This window comes from Salvelinus fontinalis, chromosome 4 (genome assembly GCF_029448725.1).
Source record: "Salvelinus fontinalis isolate EN_2023a chromosome 4, ASM2944872v1, whole genome shotgun sequence".
Taxonomy (NCBI): domain Eukaryota; kingdom Metazoa; phylum Chordata; class Actinopteri; order Salmoniformes; family Salmonidae; genus Salvelinus; species Salvelinus fontinalis.
In genome coordinates, this window is record NC_074668.1 from 78,178,171 (window position 1) to 78,193,427 (window position 15,257).

At 39.9% G+C, this 15,257-nt stretch overlaps 1 long non-coding RNA gene across 1 annotated transcript; it reads left to right on the forward strand.

Annotated features, from left to right (window-relative positions):
• Positions 1 to 5,816: 5,816 nt before the first annotated feature.
• LOC129854468 (uncharacterized) lies at positions 5,817 to 6,674 on the forward strand. The gene is made up of 3 exons (XR_008759305.1): positions 5,817 to 5,899; positions 6,203 to 6,245; positions 6,589 to 6,674. It is a non-coding gene; the product is annotated as an uncharacterized LOC129854468 (long non-coding RNA).
• The last annotated feature ends 8,583 nt before the right edge of the window (positions 6,675 to 15,257 follow it).

A 15,257-nucleotide genomic window follows, 5' to 3' on the forward strand; every position in this document is an offset into this window, starting at 1 on the left:
TGATTCCATATGTGTTATTTCGTAGTTTTGATGTGTTCACTATTATGTACAAAATAGTAAAAAATAAAGAAAAACCCTTGTATGAGTAGGTGTGTCCAAATTTTTGACTGGTACTGTACATATACGCAACTATATATATACATATATATATACAGTTGAAGTCTGAAGTTTACATACACCTTAGCCAAATACATTTAAACTCAGTTTTCACAATTCCTGATATTTAATCCTAGTAGAAATTCCCTGTCTTAGGTCAGTTAGGATCACCACTTTATTTTAAGAATGTGAAATGTCAGAATAAAGTAGAGAGAATGATTTATTTCAGCTTTTTTTCTTTCATCACATTCCCAGGGGTTCAGAATATTACATACACTCAATTAGTATTTGTAGCATTGTCTTTAAATTGTTTAACTTGGGTCAAACGTTTCGGGTAACCTTCCACAAGCTTCCCACAATAAGTTGGGTGAATTTTGGCCCATTCCTCCTGACAGAGCTGATGTAACTGAGTCAGGTTGGTAGGCCTCCTTGCTCGCACACGCTTTTTCAGTTCTGCCACACACATTTTCTATAGGATTGAGGTCAGGGCTTTGTGATGGCCACTCCAATACCTTGACTTGGTTGTCCACAACTTTGGAAGTATGCTTGGGGTCAATGTCCATTTGGAAGACCCATTTGCGACCAAGCTTTAACTTCCTGACTGATGTCTTGAGATCTTTCTTCAATATATCCACATAATTTTTCTCCCTCATGATACCATCTATTTTATGAAGTAAACCAGTCCCTCCTGCAGCAAAGCACCCCCACAACATGACGCTGCCACCCCCGTGCTTCACGGTTGGGATGGTGTTCATCGGCTTGCAAGTGTCCCCCTTTCCCTCCAAACATAACGATGGTCATTATGGCCAAACAGTTCTATTTATGTTTCATCAGACCAGACGACATTTCTCCAAAAAGTACGATCTTTGTCCCCATGTGCAGTTGCAAACCGTAGTCTGCCTTTTTTATGGCGGTTTTGGAGCAGCTTCTTCCTTGCTGAACGGCCTTTCAGGTTATGTCGATATAGGACGCATTTTACTGTGGATATTGATACTTTTGTACCTGTTTCCTCCAGCATTTTCACAAGGTCCTCTGCTGTTGTTCTGGGATTGATTTGCACTTTTTGCACCAAAGTACGTTCATCTCTAGGAGACAGAACGCGCTTACTCCCTGAGCGGTATGACGGCTGCGTGGTCCCATGGTGTTAATACTTGCATACTATTGATTCTACAGATGAATGTGGTACCTTCAGGCGTTTGGAAATTGCTCCCAAGGATGAACCAGACTTGTGGAGGTCTACAATTTTTTGGCTGATTGGCTGATTTCTTTTGATTTTCCGATGATGTCAAGCAAAGGGGCACTGCGTTTGAAGGTAGGCCTTGAAATAGATCCACAGGTACACCTCCAGTTGACTCAAATGATGTCAATTAGCTGGAATTGTGATACAGTGAATTACAAGTGAAATAATCTGTCTGTAAACAATTGTTGGAAAAATTACTTGTGTCATGCACACAGTAGATGTCCTAACCGACCTGCCAAAACTATTGTTTGTTATTAACTTCTTGCGACTACAGGGGTGCTGTTTTCTCATTAGCATAATTGCATTACAGATTAAACGGCTTCCTACTAAATTCTTTATCGTACAATATGCATATTATTACTATTATTGGATAGAAAACAGTCTCTAGTTTCTATAGGCGTCGGAATTTTGTCTCTGAGTGGAACAGAACTCATTCTACAGCAATTTCCCTGACATGGAGTCAGATTTCACACATTTTGGCCCCTGATCTGGAGTCAGTTTAAAGGCCACTGTGAACGCTATCAGGATACGGACACTGCTTACGTCTTTCTTCCCCTGGATGCCTTTACGTGATGACGATTTGAATGGTATCGATTGCGCAATCACAGCCCCTATAAAACAAAAACACGTGTAGGTAGGAACTCTTTTCCAGATGCGTCGGGCGCACGGTGGACACCGACCTGCTCTTTTTCCAAGCATTAGTGTAGCCAGTTATATTTCTCCGGTCATGTTTCTACTCGTTATAGGAGTTAAAAACATCATAAGGTAGTTAATTTAAACCGTTTTATAGCAATTTATATCCGTTTAGTGCGACTTTGGGACATTTATTTCTGAGACACTGTGAATCTCTGGGCACGGTTCCAGTTCATGCCGAACGCAATGGGCATTTCTACATGGCAAGAGGACAGCTTTCGACCAAAAGACGATTAGACCCAAGAAAGGATTCTTTGCCCAAGATTCTGATGGAAGAACAGCTCAAAGTAGGAACAATTTATTATGATAAATCGTGTTTCTGTCGAGAAATGTTAATCGCTTATGACGCCATCTTTTTAGACGTAGCTTCGCTTGGCGCAAACTGTATTGAAAAGTAAGGATAATTTAAAAAATGTAAATCAGCGATTGTATTAAGAATTAAATTGTCTATCAATCGCTGTCCACCCTATATTTTTTAGTCACGTTTATGAGTATTTATGTATACGACTAGATCACTGTCTAATATGGCGCACGACATTGTCTGACCAGCTGGGCAACTTTTGTCATTGTCTAACCACGATTTTGGTGGCTAAATATGCACATTTTCGAACAAACTGTATATGTATGTTGTAATGTGATGTTACAGGAGTGTCATCTGAAGAATTCTGAGAAGGTTAGTGAAAAAATTTATATATTTTGGCGATGTTTACGTTATCGCTCTCTTTGGCTAGAATCAATGCTCTGGTAACGTTTGCATATGTGGTATGCTAATATAACGATTTATTGTGTTTTCGCTGTAAGACACTTAGAAAATCTGAAATATTGTCTGTATTCACAGGATCTGTGTCTTTCGATTAGTGTATGCTGTGTATTTTTACGAAATGTTTGATGGTTAGTAATTAGGTAAACACGTTGCTCTATGTATTTATTCTAGTCCATTTGTGACGGTGGGTGCAATTGTAAACTATGATATCTACCTGAAATATGCACATTTTTCTAACAAAACCTATCCTATACCATAAATATGTTATCAGACTGTCATCTGATGAGGTTTTTTCTTGGTTAGTGGCTATCAATATCTTAGTTTAGCCGAATTGGTGATAGCACCTGATGGAGTAAGAAACTGATGGAGTTAGAAAAGTGGTGTCTTTTGCTAACGTGGTTAGCTAATAGATTTACATATTTTGTCTTCCCTGTAAAACATTTTAAAAATCTGAAATGGTGGCTTTATTCACAAGATCTGTATCTTTCATTAGGTGTCTTGGACTTGTGATTTAATGATATTTAGATGCTACTATTTAATTGTGACGCTATGCTAGGCTATGTTACTCAGTGTGGGGGGGGGGGTGGGGGGTGATCCCGGACCCGGGGTAGATACTCGTGAAAGGTTAACAGGACATTTGTGGTTGAGTGGTTGAAAAACGAGTTTTAATGATTTCAACCTAAGTGTATGTAAACTTCCAACTTCACCTGTATATACGCATAGGATGACGAGTCTCTGCTCTCTGCTGGATTACCCCACAAATATATGTTTCTCCGAAAATATAGGTTGTGAAATAGTTTTTATCCACATTGAACCCAAGTGATAAATTCTAATGATTTGGTCAGCAAGTCGTTGATTACCCCACTATAAAGTTGTTACAGAGCCAAAGGGAACCCCCTGAACAAGGCAGTTAACCCACTGTTCCTAGGCCGTCATTGTAAATAAGAATTTGTTCTTAACTGACTTGCCTAGTTAAATAAACGTTAAATGAAAATAAAATAAATAAAACCCAAAGAAGTTACATTTTGATTTGATTGTATTTGACAAATCATATGCCTTTTTTTTAAAACTCATATTGTTTTTTTTTATTGTTTTTTTAACACTTGTGATACTGTACTATGCAATCCAATGAAATCACAGATTTGTTTACAAATGCCATTTTTCTGTCTTAGAGAGAGAATTATCCTGACTAATACGCGAGTATCCCAGATGCTTGTGTTGCGTTCGAATAAAAAGTAAAGCAACTCAGCGCTAGTTATTTCAGTACAACTTGGCTGCCAGAGGTACTGAAACACAATATGACCACAGTGAGAGAATGCATGTAAATACAGTGGGAAACAGGCCAGGGATATTGACCCGACTTTGAGAAGCAGCCATATACAAACAAGTCTGAACATGTGAAACAGACTAAAGCAATGAAAGGCCACCACACCATATTCTTTTCCAAATAAAGTTGCACGGCAGAGAGACCCTCGTTTTTAAGTGGCATTCCGACTGAAATGTTAGAAACCAGATATATTTACTACAATAAATATGTCAAACATATATTTTCTTTTTAGATGTTATTTGCTATGGTTCAACAAACACTACATTCAGGACTTTGAAAATAGTCCAATAAATAGTACAATAGCTGTCTATTTCTGTTTGAATTTCATCTAATGGTATGGCTACAATATATCATGCAACTGATGTGTAAAAGTTCAGTAAATTGGGATAGAAGGTTAGAAATAAAGAACATGTATCCTTTGCAAACTGTCGCTGTTGACACTTCTGCACATCTCATCATTCTCTGTGGTTTGTCCAATTTGCTTTACAAACGTCAGCACAAAACTAAGCAGACTTCAACTTCAGACTTCAGTACAATAACATAATATTTCTAAAATATATGAAGCTAATTGGGAATGGCTAAAATGAAACAAAACTGCCAGAGACAGCTGGTGTTAATATGCATTTTCCAACTACTTTGTGATAGATAAAACGTAGCAGTGTGCCTATGGACTCCTTAGGTGTGATTCTCTTTGGAACTGGTGTTCACTACTAGACAGGTGCTCTACCTGTGCTCTGCTGTAGCAGCAAGGTATAACACAGTAGTTCCCCCAATCCATCTGCTCTGCCCTGCACAACACTACCCTGGTCACCGTTGTGTAAATACTGGATCAACAGCTCCACAGGACCAAGCAACACCACTCAACACAATTCACATGAAAGAGCCAACTAGAAACCATGGGGCAGTGTCCTATCCCACAGCAGCACCCTGGGGTGAGGAGGAACTAACTCATTACAACCTCATGACTAGATAGGATATAATGGCACACACACACACAGGCAAGCATTAACACACGTATTCTAACAACAGCGTGGGCGTCTACACACACTAACACACTGACTAACACAAAAACAAACTGACATCCACTCTTGTCATGTCGGAATCATTTGATTCCAAGGTCGGTGATCGTCAAATATGTGTATGTTCAGATCAACCCCTTAAACAATGATTCTATATTTATGGTGAAATACAAAATATTGAATACATACAGTATATATGAATGTAATGTGTATTGTCAATGTCATTTATCTTTCTGTGAATGTCATACTTTTTACATTATTTTCACACCTACAGTATTCAGTCTAATCCACATCCATGCATTATATAAACATGCATTATTCCGTTTATCTACAATGAACTATAATAGACACTCACAATACGAGTAAAACAAACTATAAACACCTATATAAAGTTAACATGCTGTTCATATTCTGTTATTCTCTATTCTATTCTATGGAATGTGCACCCCCAAAAAACCATATTGACATGAAATTGGGAGAATGAGGTCATGTATTTGTCTAGAGAAAACAGACCATTATTTTAGTCCTTTGGACAGAGAGAGCAGGGCCTTCTGCTGTCAGTCTGTGGTCATTCCCCTGCCCAATATAAACACAGAAATGGGAGACCAGATTGAGTAGTTTTACGACACGCTGCATGCACCCTGACGCCCCCGACTGACTGACTGACCAGTGTGAGTGACCACAGTTTATCTGCCTGGCTGTGAGAGCGGAGGAGGGGAGTCCTCCTCACTGACCGCCCCAGCCAGAATGACCATATCAGGGTGGGTGAAACACATTCTGCCGAGCCAATCTGAACAAGCTGTGTAGACAGAGAGACATACAGACCACCTCTCGTCCTCTACACTATGTCTCTTGCTGTGTCCTGTCCTACAATTGGATTATTGCACTCCCTGACCCTTCCAATTCTAGACAGCTCTCATAGATTTAATATGCCAGTGGAATTTGGTATATGAGTTCATTTAGATGTAAACCTCATGACATGTGGCTTGTGACATCCTGTCTGTCTGTAGAAACAGAGTCATTAACTCTGTGTGTGCTCATTAATTGCCTTTCTGTTCAAGCAGAGCTGAGGAAAGCTGAGCTGGCCGAAAATAAAAGACAAAGCAGGTATCATTGCTTTTCATTTTTCTTTGACATCATAATTCATATGATAGTAGGTGTATCAGTACAGTAGAGACATACAGAGGCACATGACTGCTCTTCAGAGTCCCACCCTGCAATGGTGGAATCTGAACACTAAATAGCATTAGCATAAATCATGAGGATTTATTTCACCACCAAATCCATCCAAATGTGCTTTATTTTAACATGCATAATCCTATGTTTATAATTCTATTAACTGATAAATCAAGTACTGTTAACTGATTAATTAAGTTTATTTACTTATTTTTATTTCACCTTTATTTAACCAGGTAGGAGTAGAGTACAAAGCAGCAAGCCAAATCCACAGCGGAAACTTGGTGACAACAGTCTTGTTCTGCACAGACAGACAGGAAAGTAGACCAGAGTACTCTTCAGATGGAACCTAGATCTGAAGTAGCTACTGAGGAAAGCCAAGCCAATCAAAGTGTGTCCCAGGAGGTGTACTGTTCATACAAATACTGGGATGTTTTGTTTCCACAGTCTAACATGTAATCACACTCATCAGCAGCACTCTGACATGGATACTGTAATTCTGGTGGAGAGAGGAAAGTCTGCCTTTCCATGACTTAGACAATGTCTTGATCATATTTCTCTTGATAAAACAAATAGAAAACCATTTGTGCTGTGTTATTGTGAATGAGTTATTTCCATATTTTTTTACACAACAATTATACTAAAATGCTTGTATTTCCTGAACATATTAACATGTCTTGAGTGGTAAACTAACAATATTATTGATGGATGATTGTTCATTTCATACTTATACATTTACAATAACATTTACAATAAAATATACATATTTTACACTTCTATTTAGCTGAAAATATAAAGAATATATAAATAAAGGTACATAATGAAGTCACTTTATGTGAAGCTTAACTGATGATGATACAGTAACAGTTACATAAGTTGAATCACTTCCTTTTCTTTGCAGAACACCCTTTCAATGGAAAATACACAATGAATATTAATCTATCAATTTCAATTTAAGTATATTTTAAAACACTTTTGAAATAAATTATTTATAACTTTAAAAGTATATCTGTTATTAATGATATTATTGATATTATTATTACAATTATTTCCTATTATCACCAATTATAGAAGCATTTTTACTATTACTATTATTAGCATTAACATTACTTCCAGTGGTATGCACATGGAACCTGGCCAGGCAGGTGCATGCAGCTAGCCCACAGTGTGGTATCAGGTATCCCCTTGGCCTTTCCCATTTGTCATGCTGAATGAGTGGTCTGCCTGACTGCACTTTCTCATTCCATTTCCTCCCAGGCTGTACTGAGGCCCTACCACCCACTGTAACGCTGTCATTTCTTCAACCCCTTTCCATTCACATCAAGTGTGAGCAATAATGCTCTCTCACATTCCTGTTCTCAATGGCTTACACGCTATGCCCTCTCTGCTCTGCTCTGAACAGACCTACCTCACCCTTACAGGGTACAGACAAATTACTCGACAAAAAAATTGAAACTGTGTCTCAACAATTTAAAACAGACATAAAAGTCATACAAGTAAGGATATCAAACAATTTAAGGATATCAAACAACAATGAACATAAATGAACATAAATTATAATTTATAATATTATTATTATAATACTATATTAAATATTTCACATGACAAATCCTAGCTAAATAGCATCTATGTTCCATCTGACAACAAGGCCCAGTGGCTGATGGCCTGATGTTCAGCTTAATCATTAGCCCTTAATATGAACAACCAGCATGCTCTCCTCTCTCCTCAGCCCAGACACCTCTCCTCTGTGTGCTTATAGAAATGTACGTCAGTGCTGCTCTTACTTACATCCATAATGCCATTCAGCGCAGCCTCTCTACAGAGCTCTGATCTTTAGCCCATGCAGAACATCCTACCAGCTACGTTACGTTCCATCAGAGTAAGCCCCTACACAGCCCACCGGCAGACACCCTCTCTGTAACTGGAACAAGTAACTGGAACGGAAAACATTATCTGAAAGCAAAGCAGCAAAAAAAGAAAGATCACATCAGAGGGAAAGTAAGGTAATCACAGAACACCCCGAGCTCAACCAATAAAGAAAGTTTTCTTTTTTTCTCCTTTTTTCCTGCTAAAGAAAACCAGGAAATCTCCACTTATTTCAACAAACATTTGCTTCAACTCAGGAACTAAACCGGACTCCTTTAAAAAAAAAAGTGTGTGGTGTGTGTGAGCGGATGCAGCATGTGTTGTCTTGTTCATCCTCTTGTAGGGGGATTGTTAAGAGACTGCAGCTCCATCTGCTGGCAAACCAAGGGTCAGCAAAGAGGGGAAGGAAGAGAGAGAGAGTCAAACAGAGAGAGAGGAAAAGAGAGAGCAGCGAGAGGTAAACAAAGGGTGGGAGAGAATGAATCAGTTACTATACCACAGTCCCAACTTGTATAACATCCCATCACAAATGCTAAACATCCCACTTCCCAGGTGCATCTGGGAAAAACCCCTGACCTCACACGACACATATTCACATTTCCAGGCTTCACAGCACAGCTCCACAGAGTTCCATAGAGTTTCACAGCTCCACACACCCAGCTGGCAACAAGTATGCCTGGGACATAAACAATCTTTTCTGTCTTACCCTCATTTCCCTTCGGAGGATCCAGTTGGACGTCTAATAATGAGTTAATCAGGCTGATTGCACATTCATCACTGTGATCTGTTTCTTTTTATAACTGAAGAAGGGAAGCGTGTTTTACTTGGGAAATGAAATATTTAGCGACCTGTTCCTGTGCCCTCAGACTGGACAGAGAGAGAGAGAGAGAGAGAGAAAGCCTGCAGCTGAGTCAACAGCAGCAGGGCCGGCCCGTGGTTGAGTGGACAGGTACCCAAGCCTCCTCCCTAGCCTCCCAATCCGCCCCCCCCCAGCTCTCAGCCTCCTCCGAGCCTTCCCCTAGCCTCTCAATCTCCCCCCAGCTCTCAGCCTCCTCTGAGCCTCCCCCTAGCCTCTTTCAAGCCTCACCCAGGCTCCTCAGCCCAAAAACCATTAGGTGTGTTTCCTTGGAGAGAGGGTCAGAGTGGAGGATGACAAATTAATGTGTGTAATTCATGTAACGGACGTCTAAGTCGTTCTCCTCCTCGGACGAGGAGGAGCAAGGATCGGACCCAAAATGCAGTGGGTGATGAATAAATGATGAATTTATTTAGACAAGACAAAACACGAAATACACTTGAATAAATTACAAAATAACAAAAACGACATAGACCGACCTGAACATGGGAACTTACATAAAACGAAGAACGCACGAACAGGAACAGACTAGACAAAACACGAAATACACTTGAATAAATTACAAAATAACAAAAACGACATAGACCGACCTGAACATGGGAACTTACATAAAACGAAGAACGCACGAACAGGAACAGACTAGACAAAACGAAACAGTCCCGTGTGGTACAAACACTGACATGGAAGACAATCACCCACAAACAAACAGTGAGAACAGCCTACCTTAATATGGTTCTCAATCAGAGGAAACGTCAAACACCTTCCCCTGATTGAGAACCATGTAAGGCTAATTAACCATGAACCTAAACAAGAAACAAATAACATAGACTGCCCACCCCAACTCACGCCCTGACCATACTAAACAAATACAAAAACAACAGAAAACAGGTCAGGAACGTGACAATTCAGCTGTTCCCCTTTTACTGTTCCACATCAATTAGCAGAATAGGCAATTAAGATTGAGTGCCGTGTCGAACACATAATTGCATTAAATATGCTGTTAATATGTCCATTGTTATAATTTCCGAGATAGGAGAACATAATTTGTGAACAAGGGAAATGACTCAAATGGCTTGTCTCCTGTTCATTCATACTATAGTTTCAGTAACATCGCAGCTCTAATGTGTGAGGAGTTCACTGAAAGTGCTAGCAGCCTACACGTGTTGATTTTCGAGCTAATTAGTTATGGAAAATTATGGGTGCCCTGTGAGGAGGCATAATCAGACTGGGTTCCAGCTGTGCCTGTAACTCCTGAGATTAATCCACTAGGCTTTAAAGCAGCAGCATCCAATATATAGTATACACTGATTTACTACTGAATCCTCAACTGTAAAGCCACACCACTGCCTCATGCTACCCATAGTTATAGGTTGGTTAAAACTCCAGTAGGCAACCAGAGTCTCTCAGTGTACTAAAGACATTTAGAGAGAATGATTAGGAGATTCCTCTGTAGCCAGCTCTCCTCTGTAGACCCTCAACCCACAGTTATTGGACCTTGAGGATAATTAGCTAAAGGATAGTTCTCCATGCTTTACTGTGGCTCCGAACAGACAACATCAAAGGCTGGTATGAAGACCACTAACTAGACCAGCGGGCTGGAGAGAAATGTTGGGAAAATGAAGCAAATCAATGTTGAGAGGAACTGGGGGAATCATGTAAATATCTATATTCATCATGGGGGAATTGTCTAAGTAGTCCGCTTTCATTTTCTCTGAGTAATTTCCAAAAAGGAGCAAGATTAGATCACCTTTGAGATTTGAAAAGATTTTTAAGCACAGATCAAACGATACAAGGATTACCGACTCAATACAAATGGGGCTTTTTATGACGTAATTGGGAAAGATGTAAGAGATATTGAATGTGTTAATTCAGACTACTGCTGCTGATGTACGACTTAAACTTTCACAAACAGGACGACTGTGAAAAGGTAGCTAGCTATCATAGCTAACTGAAACAGACAACAAATGACACCATACTAAAGAGCCTAAAGCACTTGCACCTAAAATGTGTTCAGTGAAAAACATGAATGCATGCCTCAGAAATCTCCTGTGTGTGTGTAATGAGAAAACACAACATTTTCTCAGCCATATGTTCATAGTCTCACCTTTGCTAAATATACTTAAAGCATTTATGCCCATTAATAAGGTGTGAGAGACTTCTGAAGGCAGATTGCATACAGTAGAATGTCAAGGTGGTAAATACAACATTAGTAGTCAAGTATTTTTTTCCCTCATGGACTACAGCACCTATTTAAATGCATCTTTCCCCTGATTATATTGATGTCATTGTTCTTTTGTTTAGTGAATCCCTCAAAGTCCCTCAAATTGAAGACTCAGGAGTTCAAACACCTTGGAAGTAAAAATCGAGTATGATTGACATTTCCTCATCTTCCTTAGCTTCTGCTTGCTATTAGAAGACTCAGGATAGATAGATCAAGATAGATTGGTTGTGCCTAATCACGCTCTATTGAAGTTTCCCTCCCAGACCCTTTTCAAATGACCAGCAGTCAGCACTAATGCGCCCATATTGTTTCTATAAGTGTGAATTGATTTATATTGCTGCAAAGCATCCCAAGACATTGAGAGAGAACCATTGGAACCCAATACCAATTATACATGTTTGTTTCTGGGGAAACGGCCACTCAGGACATTGGATCAATTGGGAGACATCAAAGGTCAGAGCAATACATTTCTGCTGAAAAGTTAGCAATAGCTAATAGCGTACCATCAAGCAGTTTCTCTGCTGAAATGTTATCATGCCTTCAAGCAGCTTCCCCGCTGAAAAGTTAGCGATAGCGTGCCATCAAGCAGTTCTTGGTCTCTAGAGACCGCAGGAGCGGTAAAGACATTCTTAATGATCGGCTATGAAAAGCCAACTGACATTTACTCCTGATTATTATTTGACCATGCTGGTCATTTATGAACATTTGAACATCTTGGCCATGTTCTGTTATAATCTCCACCCGGCACAACCAGAAGAGGACTGGCCACCCCTCATAGCCTGGTTCCTCTCTAGGTTTCTTCCTAGGTTTTGGCCTTTCTAGGGAGTTTTTCCTAGCCACTGTGCTTCTACGCCTGCATTGCTTGCTGTTTGGGGTTTTAGGCTGGGTTTCTGTACAGCACTTCGAGATATTAGCTGATGTACGAAGGGCTATATAAAATAAATTTGATTGGATTTGATTTGATTCTTCTGCTGAAGAGTTAGCAATAAAATGTCATCAAGCAGCTCTGCACTGAAAGGAGTCTGTTTGATCTGTTCACAACTCTTCAGTAGAGGAGAAGCAAAGACGCCGTGCAGGGATCTGCCTCACAAAGCCGACGAGGGATGTTTCCTTGGGTACATGATGCGTAGGGTAGGGTCACAAATCCATGCACACTATGGGTGAGGTAAAGGTGTAGGGCAGTGAAAATACTGGCACTACCATGGCCACTACCACCCACACTGTACTGTAAATAGACACATATAATATCAGAGGTATGCAGCATTAAAACAAACCTCTGCTGCGTGCCATGTCCAGGGCTGAAGGCTCTGAAGGCAGGCTGAATGGAAGGCTTTGAGATCAAGCTGCTCTGGTCTCTGCATGCCTACAGTACGTGTCGATAAAGGCCCCGAGTCCCCGCCTCCCCACGAGGCGGGAGCCATCGATTTTCATATGTAGATCTAATTAGGGACCATATTAATTACCTGGCCCTCAATTTCCCAACTGGAAACTAACACCAGGCCTGCAGAGAGGATTTCCTTCTGCAAGCTTGCTTTATAGATTGTTGCTTTTTTTATTTTTTTATTTTACTACTTGAGTCTCTAAGGAGCATTTGAATCCATATTCATTTCCTCTCTGGCAGTTATGCAGCTGGGTATGAACTTAACTATTTCACTTTTAATCTGTCAGTAATTTAGTAATGTGTAAACTAATTATGCACCGATATTAATGTAATTGGTTCTGGGAGCTGTAAAAAAAAATCTATGTGTTTGCAGGAGAATGCATTAAATTGAATTGAGTTATTATAATCATGTGTCAAGTGCTGATTATGTTATGAAACTAAAAAGTAGATGTCAGCCACAGGTCAATAACAGCAGGCCTCCTGGCTCCATAAAATCTATGCTGCTCCATTCGATAATGTGGAAGGAGGGAGAGAAGCACATACCCTCCTCTCATCCCTCCATCTCTTTCTCCACCCACCCATCCACAATTCTCCAGGGTATTTGTTAGGGTGGCAGCTTTAATACATTTCCCCAGCAGATCAGTCATAACCCTGTGTCTGGAGCGTGGGCAGTATTGATATGGTTTCACATAAAAAGCTGTGATCTGCCTCTCAGGGTTAGCCAGACTCATGACATCAGGGAAATTAGTCCTCAAACACTGACAGGCGGACAGATTCAGGCCGGTTTACAGGTCAGACAGGCTCCCATAGACAGATCACAGCCTCCCTTGTCTGACTATTTTGTTTCTCACCGCCTGTCTGTATACCAAATCTCTATTATGGGAAAAACATAATCTTTCTCAGGGACAATGATCAAAACAGTGAAATGCTAGAGAGATCAGAGCGGAGGCATATTGTGATTGACTGCTGCATCCTATGAGATACTCAGTGTTTTTCTGTTTGAACCACCACCACTGGCATGAAACATTATCCGCAACTCGATCAATATAGAACAACAGCCAATCAAAGTGCTTGAGGCATTATCCCTGGTGGGATATGAGAGAGGAGGGGGGGGGGAGAGAGAGAGAGAGACAGAGAGAGAGAGAGAGAGAGAGAGAGAGAGAGAGAGAGAGAGAGAGAGAGAGACAAAAGAAAGAGAAAAAGAGAGAATCTGCTAAACACAATTCTATGATAGGAAGAACACATTAACTCTGTTGTCTATTCTGAATTTGAATGAATGATTAAGGCCTTAGGACACAGAGGGAGGGTTGGTATAGTCTCTTCACACACAGCTTGAAGCTCTCACTAGTAGACTTTCTCCACTGTTACCAGGACCATGCTACAGGGCTGAGGCGCCTTCACTAATACTCTACACGTGGAAGAGGGAAGAGGCACTGAGACCACACAGGCACATTAACACAACCGCTGATTCCACCAGGGGTCTTAGAAAGCATAGCAGACTATGGCAGGTTGGACCTAAGAAAAATATATCCTGGTACATGAACTGTATGCAAACTACTGTTCACAACCCCTATTAATATTCTACAGACACACACAACAGATTGTCCTTTATCCCAGTCTTCACTTCAAACCTCAAAACCTCAAAAATATATATTTCCAGAGCTCTTTGTATGATAATTGGGAAACAAGTTGTTTTAAACAAACAACAACAAAAAAGCAATGAAAGAGTTTAAACAATTGAAAATGACTTCCCCTTAACCCTTCCCCATTATTTTGTTGTTTGACAGTCACAGCATCGGCCTGTGTTAGCCTAGCGCTAACAATCTCTGGTAACCATTATAGCTGTCAAGGTTTATGATTGATAGCCTTTGTTTACAGTGTTTTAAAAGAGAGACAGTTTTCAAAACATAATTTTCCTGCTTACATAAATAAGTAGGCTTAAATTGAACACTAATCAGTAGTAAAGCATTATGTAGTCGCCTCAAAAGGTTCAATAATCAAACAACAATAACAGTTTCCATCTTTACCATGAAATTATGTCCGTTTTAAATATCCACTCATACATCTTAACTTGACAGGTTTCAGCCAGCTGTGACGATTACGGACGTAAATAGTGTACTTATCCTGACTGTACGTACTCATCAAGGGAGTGGTTTGGATTGCCTCATAGGAGATTGATTAAAATGGCACATCTTGAAAACAAAAAAGTATGCGTTTTTAATTACTAAGCATTACTACATACATAAACTCAAGAAAACATTTTCACTTTAGATTGAAGTTTGATTTGAAATGGGGAAAATGTAATTCAGCATGAAAACGAAACATTACATGGGAATGTCTCCGGATTTTGATTATGATTGAAATACAAGCGTTCATGAGAAATTGTAACTTTGCGGTAACAGCATTTCAAAAAAATAAAACAAACTCAAATGACCAGATTTTTAAACACTTTTCATTTTCTAAGAACAAAGGCAGACATTTGTAAACTGTAGTCTGCCTCTCTGTCTGATCATTTTCAGACACGTCTAGCTAGCCTGTGACATGAGGGTCAATGAGAGTTGATTGAAGATTGTATTCCATTGAGGAGGCATTAAGATGAGACTACATTCTATACTGTGA